General features: G+C 37.5%; 1 long non-coding RNA gene across 1 annotated transcript in view; it reads left to right on the top strand.

The window, feature by feature from the left end:
* LOC136826307 (uncharacterized) overlaps positions 1-20,416 on the top strand; it is a 51,748-nt gene that overhangs the window by 16,621 nt on the left and 14,711 nt on the right. Inside the window, exon 3 of the long non-coding RNA XR_010849588.1 lies at positions 12,248-12,313. This is a non-coding gene — a long non-coding RNA (uncharacterized lncRNA). The remainder of the gene's footprint in view (positions 1-12,247; positions 12,314-20,416) is intronic.

The raw sequence follows: 20,416 nt of genomic DNA, 5'->3' as shown, positions 1-20,416 counted from the left end.
GGTTTTTATGTCAAATGATACTTCAAAAGGGTGGTAGCTGAATTATCTTTGATCTCTAGTTTTACTAACTGTAACTTGTCAGCAGGTCATTTTAAAGTTAGCAAGACCCTAAGGACTGCTGTTATCAACTTGTTGCCTCCGAGTGTAATTATGTAATTTACCCGCTGTCTCTTATTCTTAAGCATTTTGCACTCAAGTAGTTGTTTTGTGACTGATTATTGTAAAGTTGAATAACATTAGTTTTAGTTCTTTTAGTGGTGTTACTTTTTTTTTTTTTTACAATTATTTAACACTTTAGGACTTTTGTCTTTGTACATTTATGTCCACCGGTGTGACCATATTAATGTTTTCCATACTGGAGAGATATTATGTCCCAAAATTGATTGTGAAAATGTACCCTTTTCCTCGAATTTGTTGTAACACTTCAACTGAACATACCTAAGCTTAACAGACTTCTGAATTTACCATCTACATTATTATCAGTATTTTTGGCTTGGCTACCATTTTAGAGGTCATACAGTTTTAAATAAATCCTTTAATGAATGACAAGTGTAAATTACAAGTTAGTTTAGGTTAAGGGCTCTGTGGAAATGCTGTCAGCTATATGATAGATAGAGAATTTTCAATGCAGCCATTAATATAGGGTCTATGTTATTTAACAGACTTTGTTACTTATCAGAAAGCCAGACTTCTGAAGTGTTTGTTAAGTTGAAATGTTACTTTATTTCATGTTTATCAGCTTTATTGATTCTAAGTGTGTTTTCATCTGGTATGCTATGTACTTGGCAAGGTTAGACAAGTGTTTTTCCAAATTGACTGTTTCCGTAATGATGGTAAGAGATACTACCTGTACACTACTACCCTATGACAAAGAGTTTTGAGTATAGAGAAGTAAACCCCTAGATAGGAGGGAACGTCATCAAAGAGATATATTTTTAAATAACCATCCACCTTGCCGAGTTAGAACTCTCAAAATTTCAGTCAATAAATGTAAACAAAAATTCCTCCAGCACTAGAAATTTCCTTTCCTTGATATGCATAAACAACTTGTCTATACACACTTGTGCTATCTCTTCAACAGATTGTGCATATACCCCTGAACAGTATTAACTAATTACAATGGAAAATATAAGGCGCAAAGGCCCACATTATGCAGTCTATAAGGATGGATCCACATTGCCATCATATTAGGTAATGGTGGGCATTGTAGAGTAATGAATATGGCAGTAGTACAGTAAATTAAAACAGATGAATCAAGTGTTGGATTTTGCTGCTCTGTATTTAAGGAGAGCACATTGAAGCAACAGTATCATATCTTCAGGCTGATTACACTTCCTTGACAAATGTAAGATATGAATAACCCACATGACCAGGTCACTCTGACGTATTTTTTTTATTTTCGAGTTTTAAGTTGATACTGTATAACAAGTATTAGAAGTAAGTCCTTGCAAGAAATTTCAGAATCTTAATAATTTTCAGTTCATGCAATCATTAAAAATAATGAGTTGCAATGTACTGAATAAGATCAAATGTATTTATTAGGGACAAATCCTTCGTTCTAGCCTTATGACAGCTGAAAATCACAAATGTGGACAACCCCTTTAATGGAAGATGAAGATGAACTTTCTCTTGAGTCCAGCAGCAATCAAATATTTTAATTCGGTTCATTTATAAAGTATATATGCTACCTTAGTGTGACAACTGTGCTCTCAGTCTAGGAAATGCCAGTAATTTGGGATGCATAGGGGAACTTAGTGAAGGGTTATATGCCCCCTTAAAGACAGATGGATCTCTCCTTCCCAGGTTAGCGGCATTTTCACTCATGCGGGATTCTAGTAAGTACGTAAAAGAAATTGTATTTTTGGCACTTTATGAGGTATGAAAATCATCAAATGTCTAGGGCTAGGGTTTGCAGCTTCTTACCCTGTAATTGTAAAAATATCAGAAAATGATGTTTTAAATTTGCAAAATTGGGCATGGCAGGAGAAAAAGTTGTGATATCAAGTTTATATGTACTAGGAATAGAGGCATATGAAAGTGGAAGATATAGATTTTAGGTTAGCATCTGTGCCTTTCTGGGTTTGTCAAAATTTAAAATCTTTGAGCTGAGCAATTTAAATTACAAAGAAAGGAGACATTTGTATAAAAGCGTGTTTTAAAAAATTGTTTTTTATATATTTTTTATTTGATACTTTTTAGTTTTGACAGAAGTTGTAACCGATTTATGACTGTAGCTAACGAAATTGATAGCCTGTCGAGCCAAAGAAGGTTTGAAAAATCCGTAGAGTTATTTACCGAGTCAAAGAAATTGTGAAAAATCCGAAGAGTTTCACACAAATCCTGAGATACTGGGAAAGGTCACTGTAGGGTCACTAGAGGTCACTACTGACCTACTGATTATGTAAGGTTGTATTGTCACTGGGATTGAGTAACCATGCAAAATTTCAAGTCCTTATGATGAAGGGAACAGATCGAAAGTTGAGTTGCAAGATTTGACTAAAACAAACAAACAGACAAAAAAGCAAGCTAAATATAACCGTATAAAAAAGGTGAATTTTCTTCTGTTCTACCATTACATTGGAATTAAACTTGTCAAAAATGCGTCTGAGAACATCATCTACTAAAAATTCACATTCTTATACGTCCTGGAATTGATGACGTCATTCACGATGGTAAAGGTAGTTGAGGGATGTTAACACTCCTGACACCACCAGTACTGGTGTCCAAGGGCTTGTGCAAAGGACATGTCCAAGTCATCTATTTAGGAACTGTAATTTTCCTTTTTATCATTTCTACTTGCATCTGGTCTTGTGACTCCTAATATTCTTCTGAAAGCTTTATTGTCAAATCAACAAAATCTTGGAATAGTTTAATTTTCATTGCATGATTCATGCGCATACTGCAATACAGATTGAATAATAATACTTCCGTATGCAACTTATTTCTGTTTAAGTTCCAAGTCTGATTCAGCCTGCCCTTTGTTATATTAGGTTTTTTTTTTTTAAGTCAGTAAATTCCGACTGGAGAGTCTGTATTGGATATCTTTGTTCCTAAATATTTCATTCAATCTCATTAATCCTTTTTCCATCTAGTGTTTTTCATCCCTTAGTACACACCCTTTCCTCGTCGCCTATGATTGTTTTTATTTTGATTTTCATATATCTCTAGATATATGATGCATTCTTTTAAGCAAGCGTTGTAAATCTTGTAGTGCTTTCCTGATTAAAACGGCATCATATTCTAAGTATGTCAAACTTCCATCCTTACTCCAATCTAAACCTCTCCCATCCCCGACCACTTTTTTCCATTACAAAATCAGTGAGAAGGGCAATCAGCAAAGGAGAAGTTGCATTCCCATTCCTTTGTAGCACCCCTTCTTTTACTGCAAATGCACTGACATAATCCCATGAACATCAACTTTGCATTTACCTCTTTCATTAATGATATCAGTTACCTTTACATATTTAACAGGAATGTCAGTGACACAAACCTTCCATAATACTGTCGTGTTGGTGACATACGATTTTGTTCATTTAATACCTAATGTGATGCATATTAAAATTTTTGACACTGGTCAAATCATTGATTAATGGGATCATTTTAGCTACGGAATAAAATGGGGGAAAACTATGAAATATGCAACTCTGTGAGATAGTGTGACCATTTTCATGCAAAATGTTGAGCTTACTCGCAAATGATATTTTCTTGTGACTTGGACTGGGGGAAAATTGCTCAGTGTCGATTATTTTAGTTGTGTTAAGAGTATATTGTAGAAAATATTATTTATTTTCTCCCATTATTTTCAAAAGTTCGCCGTTTTCAGTGGCTTGTCGTGAACATACGACAGCAATGGCTTTTTTTCGGTTTCCTTTTAGTCTGCAAACTTTCCCCTCTCTTAACAGTTTGGAATGCGTTTGATGAATACGACCAATAAACTTGAACCTACGTAACTTTAGTTCCCGTGGCAATGTCATGAAGGTTTAATGGCATATTTGCATTTCCGTTCATAACGGGAGTATTCCTCGTGCGCTTCTCTCTAGCTTATGAAAAGGTGCCGACCATCTTCCTCAGAATGTTCCCTTAAGGGGGCAATGCTGTCGGTGCATCTCATGCGGTGGAGTGTAGGCATCGCTTAAGGTTCTGTGCAGCGTCCTTTCGGCCCCTAGCTGTAACAACTTTTATTCCTTTTACTTTACCTCCGTTCATATTCTCTTTCTTCCAGCTTACTTTCCACCCTCTCGTAACGGTTGATTCATAGTGCAAATGCGAGGTTTTCCTCCTGTTACACCTTTCAAACCTTTATACTATCAATTTCATTTCAGCGCTGAATGACCTCATAGGTTCCAGCACCTGGTCCTAGACCTAAACTCCATATTCTATCCATCTATGCTCAGAATGTTAACTCACCTTAAGTAAAATCACCAAGAAGGTTATAATTAGGTGAAACCAGAGTTCAAGGCTCATGACGCGACGCATGTGCAGCAGTTTACAATAATGGTTTCTAGAGAACCTTCCACAATCACTGAAAATCTCATCGTAGAAACGCAAGAGCTGGGATTGGTTAGATATATACGACATAAAAGGTAATGATAATTCCGAAGTTTAGAGAGAAACGCTGAATCATGTGCAGTATATTGCTGTCTTTTTATAGAAGAGAGATCGAGTGAAATCTTGAAATAAACAAGTAAAAAATGCGCCGAAGTTTCTTTGGCGCAATCGCTACAGCCGCTACAGCGTATAATCAAGGCCACCGAAAATAGGTCTATCTTTCGGTGGTCTCGGTATAATGCTGTATGAGCCGCAGTCCATGAAATTTTAACCGCGACCCGGTGGTAGCCTAGCCTATATCATTGCCTGAAGCATGATTGTGGCTAGCTTTAACCTCAAATAAAATCAGAACTACTAAGGCTAGAGGGCTGCAATTTGGCATTTTTTGATGATTGGAGGGTGGATGATCTACATACCAATTTGCAACCCTCTAGCCTCAATAGTTTTTAAGATCTGAGGGCGGACAGAATAAAGTGCGGACGGACAGACAATGCCGGCACAATAGTTTTCTTTTACAGAAAACTAAAATGACGGAGTCGTGTAAATTGTCGGTCTCAAAACTAGGAATTTATGAGAGAAATCTGTTGATTGTGCAAATACAGACTACACTATAAAAATGGAGTCTTCAGTTATACGGGAAAATATAATGAAATTTGTATTGAAAGGCGTAGTATTGAGTGAATATCCACTTTATAATTTTATAAACATAGAGACTTCGTCTACGTGAGAGTGTGTATATTTAGAAGGTATTCTACTACCCTGCGTGTAACAAATACTGTTTTATACTAAGACAGTTGTTCTCCAGGGGTCAATCGCTACATGGGCTTCTAATCCTTGTTGCTGCTTTCCTCTTGCATCATCGCACCGATATTGTGAAATTCGTATTTGTTAAACGGGTGCTTGTGAGACCCTGATATCATACTGCACAAAATATGCCCAGGTGAGAATATATATATTCCGCCAGCTGAAACGAAGTTGGGCATCTTCGGTTTTAAAATACTGTTCATTAAATCACTAGTAGGCTGGGGCATACTAGGCCTTTGATCCAAAACGCTTGAGAAACACTGCTCTAAATAGAATAAACTCCGTAGGGGGTAGTGCCCTCAATGCACCTTATGCGGTGCACTGTAGGCATTCCTTGCAGCGACCCTTCGGCCCATAGCTGCAACCCTTTTCATTCCTCTTACTGTACAACCGTTCATATGCTCTTTCTTCAGTCTTACTTTCCACCCTCTCTTAACAGATTATTCATAATGCAACTGCGAGGTTTTCCTCCTGTTACACCGTTCAAACCTTTTTACTGTCAATTTCCGTTCCATCGCTGAATGGCCTCATAGGTCCCAGCGCTTGGCTTTTGGCCTAAATTGTGTATTTTGTTCTATTCTAAATAGTATAAAGTTTTTGTTAAAAAACTATGGGATCCCACACTAGGAAGAACTCTTCCAAGTTTAAGTAATACCCCAAATAACCCTCATTGGTTTTTCATTTGTTTATTTATTTGCATTACTTTTCAGGGCTTAAAAGAATTCTACTGTGAATTTGTGTCATTTTATACAGTATTTAGTTCCCCGCAGGGTGGTAAGTGCCGTCAGTGCACTTCATACGGTGCAATTACTGAAGGTTCTTTGCAGCCTCCCTTCGGCCCCTAGCTGCAACTCCTTTCATTCATTTTGCTGCACCTCCATTCACATTCTCTTTTTTCCATCTTACTTTCCACCCTCTAACAATTGTTTCAGGGCATCTGCGAGGTTTTCCTCCTGTTACGTCATTCAAACCTTTTACTGCCCATTTCCGTTTTTACGCTGAATGATCTCATAGGTCCCAGTGCTTGCCTTTTGACCTAAATTCTTTATTCTATTCAACAGTATTTAGTTGGATCTCTGGAAGTATTGATGACTTATGTGAAAAGAAATTGATGAAGGTTAGATTCCTTTCTATAGATGCATTATTTTACCAAATATTTTCATGGCGTTTCTGTTGTCTTTTGTAGTCAGTCATTCTGATCGCAAATTATCCATGACGACACTTCGCATTATTCGAATTCATGCGCAGATAAGGTAGATTATTTGACTGAAACTTTTTCGTTGTTTATGCTATACCCGCACTTCAGCGCAATGACACAGATCATGCGTTGATTTCAAAGAAATGAAAGGTGTGTGTGTGTGTTTTATACACAGTGTGTCTGTGAGTTTTTGTATTTTCTGTTATTTAATATACTCTTTGTTATGGGAATACCGAAATGAAAAATACAATGATGGTATGTGAGGTGTTTTGGTCTTTCATATACGTGTGTAAACTCTTGTTAAACATTCTGCTGCTGTGTCTTAACTGGTAGTTTGATTTTTCTATTGGCCAGTTTCTCCTCTAACAGCTTCAGGACTGTTCATTCTGAAAAGCAGGCGTGAGAACCAAAGTCATCAAAGAATTTAGTGTTGGCTGCTGATTGCCAGTTGTGAACTGTTTTAGTTCCAGAGCAGGAAGGGCGTTTAAAGCAGTATAGTTTTGAGCTCTATCCCCGTTTCTGTTCAACCAAGAATTAATCTGTAGGTCCCAAGTCATAGTTGTCAAGACAATGTCCCGATCGATTAAACTTTTCGTCTCCAATCTTCACTACAACGTCACGGACAGAGACCTCATGGAACTCTTTAGCGAGTTCGGATGCATCACGGAAGCTACGGTGCATTATAACAAGTTCGGATATTCACTCGGCACTGGACATGTGATCTTCAGGAAGGAAAACGACGCTGCAGCAGCTTATGATCACTATCACGGCATTTACTTGGATGGGCAACCGCTGATTGTCACCTGCATGGCTCAGCCTGGATCTGTGCCCCGTCTGCAACGCAAATTGCCCGCTAAAGTGAGGCTTTCACCGACTCCCACTGGCCGCAACAAACCCCTCAAACGGCTGGTCAAAGGGCCATACAAGCATGTGTCCCAGAGGAGACATGAAAGGAAGGCTGTGCAGGGGAAACCCAAGAACGCCAAGAATACTAGTCATATTAACAAAGGTAAAATAAAGCGTAAAATTCATCCATCTGCTATAGACCTTGATAAAGAATTGGAAGAGTATAATAAAAAAAGAAAAGCAAAGAGTGTTTCTAAAGAGGAATCCGTGAATGAACCCTCATTTTTAGATATCTCTTACGTATCTTTTCAAGATCATCTTGTAAGTGCCGATAGCATGTCTGAAGAAGAATCTGTTCCCCCGGCTAAATTGAAGTTGGATGAGAATTGTAACCTAGTATCGAAGTTTGGCAAGGTTCAAACAGAAAGAGCAATAAAGAGTTGTGATGGTTCAGCTAATTTCAGCAATCTAAGGGGCCCCCTCCATCAGGAGATCCAAGTAAGATCCTTGTCTTAGACGCCAAAGTTAAAGAGGGGCCTGGAATAATTGACAGTTTACTCGCTGTGGATAGTGGAAAAATGGGAAGTCAGGGTGACATGAAGACTGAAACGTACACTAAATCATTAGATAGTGGAGTATGCGGACTAAGAGAAAATTCGCCCACCAAGTCAATTGAAGAAAGTAACCCCAGGAAAAAATCTGATGACTTTACCCCGATTTTAGAAGGTTTGGATGAAATCAGTAGTAGGGAGTTAAGCAGCGATTTGAAAGAATCTGATACTTCTGACATTGATGTCAGTGAAGGAGTGCCGGCCAGTGCCGCAGAGGTAGAGGATGAGGCACCAGAAGATGAGGGAGACGAAAACAATGAAGCATTGAATGACCACGTTTCAAATACAGCTAACTTACAGTTGGGTGAGAATGCGAGTGAACCTTCAAAAGAAATAGATAGTAAAGTGGATGGCAATGAATATGAAGATTCTGTTGAATCCGTGAAAGACCAGGGAAGTTCAGCAGATATTTCTCGTAGCACGGAGGTTCCTGAAATTGTTACAGAAATGAAAGCACCGAGAAAGTCGACTGCAAAGAAAGCACCTAGGAAGTCTAAGAGGGCGCCCGACTCGAGCGCTGCTTTGGAATTGTCGTTAGAGGAGTATGTTTTGGAGACTCCCGAAAATGTCGGGAGTAATTTTAGAATTAAAAGAAAGATCGAATTGGAAAATGACAACATAAGCCCTTGCAGGAAACTGGCGGTGAGGACAGTGCTGAGGGTTCATTGGCCCAAGTAGAAACGTCAGAGCATGTGGACGAATATCCTATGAAGCCACCGTACATAAGAAGGAAGGTTAAAACTCGTCCAAGTTTGAGAAATGCTCCTAAGAAGAAAGGGAATTACACTTGAATGTATATTTAATTTTATTCTGCTAATGGCGAAATGTTAAACTTGTTTTACTATTTCATGTTTTATTACATAATACATCTGTCTTAGGATATATAATATAAATTTTCAATAAATAATGGATACCTAGTTTTAAGTTTTTTGTAAATAAAATTATATAAATCTTTTCTGATTTTTAATAAAACCGTCATTACACTAACTACCTCTGTACAATGTGTAAGCTGACTGGATGGTATATTACAAAAAAATATCGAAAGGTTTGTGAATATTGATATTTCGTAGCCAAAATGAATATTTTTACCTTCTAATTTTAGAGAAAGACCAGATATTTATTCATTGAAGTACACTTACAACTTTTGGTTAACCTTCATGATAGGAAATGTTTCATAATCCACTGCTGTACTTGGTTATGAGCGCTCCTCATTTGCTTTCATTAAAGTAAACAAAAAAAATTTGTGCTTGAAATTAGTATACATTTTTTCAAATATGGAACAAGATTGAACTATATTGAATTTTCCTGAGGTTATTTCTTTCAGGCAAGTAAATGGTATTTTACCCTTAACAAGTCGTTCTTGATGATGTGATTGGTAGGAACACGCATCACATCTTTCAGAATCTCTCTCTCTCTCTCTCTCTCTCTCTCTCTCTCTCTCTCTCTCTCTCTCTCTCTCTCTCTCTCTCTCTCCTATTGCTGTAGCGTCTGTGATTGCTCCCTTTGGATGAACTGTACCCGAGACCCTAAAAGATGTATTACTGTTCATAACTACTTTCTGAGGCGCCTCATCAACACACCACGCTATCATTTTGCTACGCATATGTTTATGGAAAACCGCCTAAATAATATAAGTGGTGTTAGGCGAATCGTGTTACAGTTGGATCAGCGGACTAAGAAATGGGAGCAGTCCGTTAGTCAAAGAATCTTAAGCAGTGAAGCGGCGATGTAAATGTGGGAAAGATGAGGTAATGAAACATCTATTTCCGTAATTTGGCTCCATATGGGGGTTAGTGCCGCCAGTGCAACTCATGCGGTGCACTGTAGGCATTGATCAAGGTAATTTGCAGTGTCCCTTCGTCCCACAGCTGCAATCCACTTAAATTCCTATTACAGCACCTCAGTTCATATTCTCTGTATTACATCTTACTCTCCACTCCTAACAATTGATTCACAGTGCAGCTGCGAGGTTTTCCTCCTGTTACACCTTTCAGACCTTTGTATTGTCAATTTCCGTTTCAGCGCTGAATGACCTTATAGGTCCCAGTACTTGCCCTTTGGCCTAAATCTTATATTCCTGTTGATGGGTGTTGTTCATTGCCGTGTTAGCTAATTTCTATCGCATTTTAGTTTATTGTTTGTTTTGAGTTTTTATAATTACCATTCACCTGCATTTATGTAGTATGATTTTTGTCTGCCATATTATCGACGTCTGTTATAGTGCGGCGTTTGTTGACATACCAGTGTCCTGTTGTGTAAGTTCCTTCCTCCTGTGTTCCCCGTACCGGTTGCTATTGTCTCATTTTGAGTTTCATATCACCGCCAGTGACATTGCCCGTGTCATTTTAATTATTGAATATATTACGACATCTGAAACTCATACTGAGAAATATATTAAACAACATTAGCATCCTTGCCGCAGCCATTGTATGTATGTGGCTGAAAGTATTTTATTATTATTATTATTATTTTATTATTATTATTATTATTATTTTCGGACAGTGGGCGTTCACTCTTCCTTTTTCGTAAACTGCACCTGCATTTTGTAACTGCATATGCGCTGTAGGTGAAGAGAATTTGTATGTTTTTTATGATTTATTGTTAGCAGTGTTGGAGGTAATTTGTAATGTTTGTATTCTTCTCATCTTTTGTAATCAATGTTTTGTTTTACTGTATTGTGTCTGGCTTGTGTATCTCTCTATATGGCATTGAGCTGAAGTAAAGAATTTTAAAATTATTATTATTATTATTATTATTATTATTATTATTAACTGAAATTTATACCTGAATCTCCGTATGTAGGGCGTCTGAGAAATGCACAGATGACGACGACGTTTTTTGCAATTGGCAACATAATAATTGCAAGATTCGCTTTCTGACACCGGTAAACCAAGCTACGTTTGTTTCGCTCGTATTATGTAAAATATTTGTGTCTGCTCCTTTGTATAGACGTTAAAAAGGGAAATAGGCTCTTTACTGTTGTCGATAACGACAATCTAAGACAGCTGACAAACACACCTTGCCACCAATCTCGTATGGCTTCAATTTGTAAGTGCTGATGACTTCGTTCAGTATCTCCAAGTACAATAATATTTTTCCATTTCAATTTGGAGGAATGCCATCAACATGTCATCTTTAATCTGTTTACTGGTGATTAATGACAACGCGTAATAACCGGAGTACTTAATGTATTATTGATGATGCCGCCAGTGCACTTCACACGGTGCACTGTAGGCATTACTTAGGTTCTGTGCAGCGTCCCTGTGGCCCCTAGCTGCATCCCATTTCTTTCCTTTTACTGTACCCCCAACTTGCTTTCATTTTACTTTCTACCCTCTCCTAACAACTGTTTCACAGTGCAACGGAGAGGTTTTTCTCCTGTTATATTTTAAAACCTTATTACTCTTTTTCTGAATGACCTCATAGGTCCCAGCGCTTGGCCTTTGGCCTAAATTTTATTTTCCATTTCATACTACTGATGTTGCAAAAAAGGATGTCTAATAAGGTAACGTTAGATTCAAGAAAAAAAACTCACTACTTGAAATCATTCTTTTGGCAACCTCTTCCTCAGCGCTAAACTCTCGAGTGACGTCCAATCCAGAGAGGTCTATTAGGAAGTAAGTGGCTGTCAGGAGCTCCATCCGTAGGCGTAGGCGTTTGACGGTGATTCATGCGCCCCCAGATGACGGTAATCCGATGCCTTCCCATCCTCGTAAGACGTTGACGTTGCAAAAAAATGAATAAAAAAAGCAATTTATCAAATTACCCTACACTCAAAAAAACGTCTCCTAGGCTTTTCTTACTATAAAACTTAATGGAGGAAGTTTGTAGTTGATGTTGAAAAACTCGCCATCAAAAGGGGAAGGAAAAAAAAAGAGGTCAGATAATGTTGCCCTTTTTTGTAATATAAAGTTAATTGATGTCATCAATTGCTACGATTTCATGCGACCATAAAGCTGTCGTTTATTTTTTTAAATGTTTTTATGTGCTAGCTCAATTATTTTTTACTTTAGTTGCATGTTTCTATCTCTCTCTCTCTCTCTCTCTCTCTCTCTCTCTCTCTCTCTCTCTCTCTCTCTCTCTCTCAATATATGTAGAGTATATATACAGTACATATATATATATATATATATATATATATATATATATATATATATATATATATATATATATATATATATATATATATATTACATTATATATATATATATCATGCAAATTGATAAATTTTTTTTTTCAGGTTTGTATTAGTGCTAAGCTAAAGGAAACTCAGGGAAACTAGGTTGCAGTGGTTCCGTACGTAAATGTAAGTACAGTATCCAAATGTTTCTGACGTAGAAAAATCAAATTTTGTAGTTTTTTCAGGACTAGGATCAAACCAGTCTTTTGTAGCATCATTTACAAATGGAAGTATACACATTAGTGTATACAAAATGTTCTGAACTGTCTTGTTTAATTTGAACGTATACATTTTGCTTATTTAGCATTATTACATGATGTAGAAAGACATATGCCAAGCAGATGCACAATTATTGTAGTATGACACTGAAATTGTACGTATATAACCATGTTTTTTCAACATTAAGCCTTTTTTTGCCTAACAAGGGGTGGCTCCCTAGGAAAGACAAGACAGTGTTCACTGCCACATTCATACTTGAGTGATGAACCCCAGTGCAGAAAACTTCTCAACACTAGCTTCTTTGGGCACCTACGCGATAGCTCATCAGAAACATGTCACACCCTCTACACGCACACAGCTTTGTTCACCCTCATCCTCCTTTCTATGCCACGTTCAAACCATACGTCCTGCCCTTTCTGTGTCTTCCTCTCTTTACTCCTAGTGATTCCGAGGTATACGCATATCTCACCAACCTCACATTCTCCATTCTCTCCACATGAATTAAACATATCAGAACACTGATCTATCTTATCACCTGTGCCAGCCTGTTACCAGATCCTTGTATATCTTCATTTCTTACCATTTCACCTCTGCATCTAAAGCATCCACACTTCACCCTCATAAAGGAAAGTTGGCCTAAAAATCACGCCATACATTTTGTCCTTGGCCTTCATAGACAATCCAAGCTTCCTCCCAACATTTTTACACACATCCTGCTCTCTCTCTCATTCCTACCATCATCTAATATATTTACTCCTAAATATTTACATGATTTGGTGTTTTGATTCATCCACCATTCATACTAATATTGATTGACCCATCCTCCCTAATTGTATTTACTTTTAGAATATTTCTTTTTAACTTTGTGCTCTTGCAAACACTCAAACTGTTTCAGTAGTCTGTAGTGTCTCTTCACAATCCGTAGTCATTGCTGTGTCATCTACAAACTCCGGCCATTCCTTACTTTTACTGCCCATTTTGTCATCCCTCAGTGTAGCACGTACACCTACTACCCATTTTCTGCCGTCTTGCTCACTCCATCCATAAAGATATTAAACAACCACAGAGACGTAAAAGCCCAGTTCTTATGCCAAACTAGTCGCTCTTCCACCTGGAAATTCTAATACGCACTTTCATCGTAGAGACTTTTTATTGCTCTTGAAAATTGTATATCTGTAACTCTCTATATTGCCTTAGACGAAGCTATCAAGCATATTTTTTTTATGTGTGCTATATAGAGCTTTCTCCCGTTGTGGGTTAGTGCCGTCAGTGCATGTAGGCTTTACTTAAGGTTCTGTGCAGCGTCCCTTCGGCCCCTAGCTGCAACCCCTCTCATTCCTTTTACTGTACCTCCGTTTATATTCTCTTTCTTCCACCTTTCTTTCCACCCTCTCTTAACAATTGATCCAAAGTACAGCTGCAAGGATTTCCTCATGTTACATCTTTCAGACCTTCTTACTGTCAATATCCGTTTCAGCGCTGAATGACCTCATAGGCCCCAGCGCTTGGGCTTTTGCCTAAAATTTTTTACTCTTCTATATACAGCTTTTTCCATTTTGTTTGACATTTCTCACATAACTATTTCATAACAAATATTTGACCTACACACCCCGTTTCTTGTCCGAATCCATACTGTTTCTCCTTGGACAATAAACCTTTTTTCTTTAACCCCAGCCCATATTTCATCCATTTATCCAAAAGTGGTCTTCTCATATTCTTTTTATCAAACTCTGAAACACATTTTCACTCTTCACTCTCCAGCTAAAACGTATCTGAAGTTTTGTTTCATATATAAGATAAGCACACAGACACACACACCTACACACACACACACGCGCGCGCGCATTTTATCACATCACCGTGATTCATATACAAGCATTAAGCTACAACTGTCCTTTAATATCCAATTCGCTCTACTCGGAAATAATATATTTTCATATCTGTTACCCGAAGGGGAATTTCGACGAACTTGTCAACAAAAAAAAATTCCCCTTCGGGTAACATATATGAAAATATTTCCGATGTACAGAAAATTGGACATTAAAGGACAGTTGTAACTAATGCGTGCCTGTATACTTATGTGTGCATACTGTATATTTTCCTTAAATACTTACAGGCATTCTTGTACATGTAACTGTTCCCATAACGGGGTGGGGCGGGTGGGGGCGTCTAGAGAAGAGCAAAATACAAATTAGTGCAATTTCCATCCTGTTCCTTCTGAATTACATATGAATTCCCTGTGAAGAAAAGTCCGCATCATCAGCTGCTTCATACATATAATTTATATTGAAAGCTGTCAAGTAGGTCAGCTCGCTCCCTTCATGCGCAGTCTCTTGCCTTGTAACTTGTATAGCCTTCTCTTTCTGTATATTTTCATTCCATCCCGTAGGGGGTAGCGCCGTCAATGCACCTCTCGCGTTGCGCTGTAGGCATTCCTTAAGGGTCTTTGCAGCGTCCCTTCGGCCCATAGCTGCAACCTCTTTCATTCCTCTTACTGTATCTCCATTCATATTCTCTCTCTTCCATCTCTCTATCCACCCAGTCCTAACACTTGTTTCATAGTGCAATTGCTTTGAGGTTTTCTTCCTGCGACACCTTTCAAGCCTTTCTACTCTCAGTTTCCCTTTCAGCGCTGAATGATTAAATAGGTTCTAGTTCTTGACCTTTGGCCTAAATTTTATATTCCATTCTATATTCCATGCCATTCCTTTTCATTCCACTTTATGTGGAAAATGCTCCCATGATCGCCCTTTTCCTCTGTCCGAAGGGAGTGTATGTCCTTTTTCATAAAGTTTCATCCTCCATTCTGTGTTCTCTCTACGTGACCATCGTCAGTTTTCTTTAAGCACTAGTTTTCAATTATTCTTAGCATTTTATCATGTCTTTGTGCTCTCTCAGATTTCTCACCCTCTCAACCCTTTTCTTTATTCTCAAACTCATAATACCATAACTGTTTTTAGAGAACAGTCGTTACTGAGCAATGTTTATAACCCTCTTATTCTAACAGCCACTAGCATTTCCTTCCATACTTATTATTCTCAGCCTGCCCTTTAGAACCTTTATCTCTTTCAAGACTTGTTCAGCTAACAAATTTCACAGTGTACCGTACTACAGCATCACTTTTTAATCCTGTCAATTCTTGATGCTTTTTATTCATGAACCTTTTAATTGCCCTTTGTATAGACTCAGCGGTCACTTTCATGAGCATTCCCTGATACACATTAACCTTTACCCACCTGCATCGTTTAGGCTAGTTCTGCCTCACCCCAGTCTTCTATATTACACAACTTTGTGAATTACTCAGTCGATACCAGACCCCTTTGCTAGTAGTACTACCATTTAAATTTATATTCGAAATTCCATTTTACACGAAGCTATTCATCTGTATTACTCACCATCCGTATGACTTTTAAATTTTTATTTTAGTATTTGCTCAAATTTGTATCTGAATATTCATTAATAATGTCCTCCCTTTTTGATTACCTTATTCTGGTACACAGACTTCACAATTCCTGCAATTGCCATAGTTATGAGATACAGAGAAGGAAATTTACGATTAGCCACAAGTTAAACCTGTGACCCCAAGAAATGGATTAAGTTAACATTTTTTAAAGTCACCAACACATGGGTACCTACCTATCAAGTTTCTTGCAAATCGAAGGGAAAAGGGGGAAGAAGGAGACTAGGCATAATAATAAAAAAAATAATAATATTATTATTATTCCACATTCTTTTCAGTGTAGTAGTAGTAGTAGTAGTAGTAGTAGTAGTAGTAGTGGTAGTAGTAGTAGTAGTAGTCGGTTTCAAAGAGACAAAAAGTAGGGAACTTTTAGAAGTCTGAGACTGATGATGGATGCTGTGCCTCTACTTTTTGTAACTTTATGCAGTAGTCGTAATAGAATGAATTTCCAAGAAGATCAGCCCCTTGTGATTACGAGACTTTAGCCTTTATTATTATCATTATTGATGATGGTGGTAATATTCAGGTTATTTTTTTGAAAGTAATGGAACCAATATTAATACCATATTTGAATAGTTAACGTGAAATTGCCTTGTAATTTTAGATGGTGTATGTTAATGATTATTTAAGTTGTAAGAGGATTTGTTTCATGGACGTTTTATTGCTGTACAGGTTTTTTCCACGGGTATTTTAATAATGCAGATAGCTTCATCACAAATTTATATGTAGGTAATGGTGTATGATTCTCTCTCTCTCTCTCTCTCTCTCTCTCTCTCTCTCTCTCTCTCTCTCTCTCTCTCTCACAATATTGACACCCACCTAATTACAATTAATCATAATGCAGTTGGTTTTATATCATATTTATATGTACATAGTGAATGTATGATCCTCTCTCTCTCTCTCATACAGTGAACAAATTCCTAAATCTCCCTTCAGTACCTTCAAAAATCCCATCAACGTAGCTTGTGGGGGACGGACCATTACGTGGCCCCTCTGGAAGTATATCAGGAATGTATGAGAATTTATGAACTACGGAATGCCTTATCATGGTTCAACGGCTTCCGTCTTTTCCTTTTTTTATGGATCATGTATGGGACCGTTTTCCCACGCGGGTGACCTTGATGTCCCACCGATAATCGAATGCCATACCTGGCTATTTTTACCCTTATCTCTAATGTCTCTGTCCTGGCATGATATCAATCATTATTAACGAGAGAGAGAGAGAGAGAGAGAGAGAGAGAGAGAGAGAGAGAGAGAGAGAGAGAGAGAGAGAGAGGGGGCTTATGAAGATTTATAGGTTGTGAATTGTTTTTTTTTTTTTTGAGTGGAGTAGGCTAGTTGGCAGAATTATTAATGAGGATAATGAAGATGAAAAGGATGACAGTAATAACATAAATTATTACAATAATTTATGATGATTGTGATGATGATGTCATTATTGCATATCACTGAACTGTTTCACAGAGGAGTGACGTATAGTAGTAGCAACAAGGGGGCTTCTGATAACTCGCATGTTTTAAAAACTCATTTTTAACCAGGGCACTTTGATGTCTCCGCTTTGTCTTATCTCCAGGCTCGTAATCTTGTATATGAATAGTGTTTTATATGGTAAATTTTTGTCTAAAAAAGAGACACTTCAAGGAGGCCATATTGTAGTAAATAAATTACAGTAGGTATTCATTAGGTCAAAAATTTTTAGTCTATGAAGAATATTAAAAAAAAAAAATCAATGACAGAGGGCTAATCCCCTAATTAGACATAGCAAAGAATGTGTCAGGTGACAGTTTTGCAGTAAAAAAACAATATTAGCTTTGTATTCAGAGTCAGAAATTTGCTGTCCATGAAGAATGCTATGATATAACTTTAATGAACGGCAGAAAATCCCCTTGTTCTGCACGGAAAAGAAAGGCTGGCGAACACGAAACATACAAACGGCCTTTCTCCTGAGGAGAAACAAGAACACCCCTAAAAAACTCCATGAAGATGATGATGATGATCCTCTTGACAGGGCCAAGGCAAGAATTAACCGTGCTAACATAACTCACTCACACTTAATGAGATGTGTGTAAACAAACCCCTTCTCTCTCTCTCTCTCTCTCTCTCTCTCTCTCTCTCTCTCTCTCTCTCTCTCTCTCTCTCTCTCTCTTTCTTGGGCGCGCACAGATGTTTTCAGCCCCGTACCCATTTTATATACCTTGGTACCCAGGGATCTTTTTGATGGAGTGGCCGTAATGTGTCGCGTCTTTGTGTGTGAAACAGTATTCCTGCGTAACGGCTCTCTTTAATAGGAGCGTCCTCTGTTGTCTGAATTGTGTCTTCTTGTTCTTCTGCGGCACGAAAAAAAAGTTAGCTTGTTTTATACTGTAGCGTTTGCGTAATTATTGTAATTATTGTTCATTGTTATGTGTATCTTGTATGTATACCTGCATAGCGTCTAGGTACTTTCCATCAGTTGATGTATCCGCGTCCATTTTTTTATGCAGGAAAATTTATGAAAAGACAGTATCCCAAATTAGCTCAGTTAAAATACAACAAGACTTACAGTTGTGTTTTAGGGCAAATCTTACATATCCATTACATAGAAGTGAGTTCATAATTCATTATTGTAACCCACACACAAATTACATACTACTGTAGAATCGTAATAAAACCTTAGGAATGTTATTTTTAATGTAGGTCTCTCGTGCTTTTTAATAACATGAAAATCGAATGGCGGAGAGGCATAAGAATATGAGCGACATCCGTTTCATCTTTCCATGGCTGCTCTTTTAATGAGAATTCATACAACAGTGGCAGTTTCAAAGGAATACCTCCAGGGACCTTCTAATTAAATGTTGCTCCACTACATTGTTGAATATGGAGCTTATTTATGAAGTGTATTTATGAAGATAAGAGAGAGAGAGTTCTGCATTACCGTATCAGGTTTTAATTAAAACTATCTCGTAACTCTGCTTTTTGTCTTGTGCCGTTGGTTAGTTGCTCTATTGGTGTTGGCAGTACCCCTTTCTTATTTCGCATGAAAGACACCACAGACTTATCATTGTTGTCGGTTTTGTTATTTTTTAAAGCTAGGAATGTCTTACCTTTAGGTATTCTCGTGGAAAAGTTTAAATTACTGAGTTGCAAAAGTATGAAAGCCTAAAAAGTGTCAAAGTATGAATATGCTTGTAAATGTCTTTTATGTATGTATTTGTGTGTGTGGAGGAATTTGCAGTGTTTATTTAATAAGCTGTTTGCCCTAATAGGGATGGCTTCAGAGAAAAAACCATACTTTAATCACTGACCCATTCATACTTTTTCTGTCGAACCGTGGATGAATCCCTTGTGCAATAAAACTGCCGCGATTTTAGCCAGTTCATTCACCTACTGAGAAGGATCATCAGCAGCTTATCATAACTCCCCTTGTATGCACGCTTGCTCTTCTTAGATTCTAAGGTCCATTCCTTCTAATCTATCTTTCCTTCCTCCTGTCTCTCCTGAATTACACTTCACTATCCTCGACATAACCAAACCATCTCAAAATACTCTGATCCAGCTTTCCACCTGCATTAACTGTTGACCATTTATATGTATCTCCATTTCTCACTATATCAATTCGTCTTTGCCACATGTAACATGCATACAAGTCATTTGCACAGCTTCAAATTTTCTTGTCATTCCCATTCAACATCCACACTTCACTCCCTTAAAGGTCAAATGGCTCCATAATACTTTCATACATTCCCACCTTAGCTTTTATGAGCTATTCAAGTCTTCCCAATCTGTTGCGCCCACCTTACTATCTTTCTCGCTTCTCCTTTTTTGTGACTCACCAGTCCTGTCAGCCTACCATCATCTGTTATGTTCACTTCCAAATACAGTACTTATACAAATCGAGCGCTACCATCCTTCTTTCGTCCTTATTAATATTCATTGTTCGATCTTCCTGGTTTCCATTTACCTTCATGACCGCAGTCATGTTCACATTTACTGTCAATTTTCTCTTACTGCAGACACTATGCAGACTCGTTTTACCCTCCCCAGAATGTATCATTGTCAGTCTTCAACCTTGCAACACTCCATTCTTGACTCATTTTCATATCTCACAACTTTGCAACTTATCTCCCATCTTTTCTCAGACTTCTTGCATCATGCCATCCATTAAGTATTAAGTATTAAACGGCTACAGAGAGAAAACTTGACCACTTTTCCACCAAACTAATCTCTCTCTCTCTCTCTCTCTCTCTCTCTCTCTCTCTCTCTATATATATATATATATATATATATATATATATATATATATATATATATATATATATATATATATATATATATATATATATATATATATATATATATATATATATATATATATATATATATATATATATATATATATAATATACATACATACATACATACACTCACTTCTATGGAAGTGAAGTGTGGCTGTTAAATGCAGATGAAATTAAAAGGTTCACACGTACTGAGATATGTAGAAGTAGTAAGACAGGATTTCTTATGAGGCACGAATGCATAATTAGAAAGAGTTAAAAAGGAGGAGAGGTTGA

This window comes from Macrobrachium rosenbergii, chromosome 40 (genome assembly GCF_040412425.1).
Source record: "Macrobrachium rosenbergii isolate ZJJX-2024 chromosome 40, ASM4041242v1, whole genome shotgun sequence".
Lineage (NCBI taxonomy): Eukaryota > Metazoa > Arthropoda > Malacostraca > Decapoda > Palaemonidae > Macrobrachium > Macrobrachium rosenbergii.
This window is presented reverse-complemented; position numbering and strand designations above follow the sequence as displayed.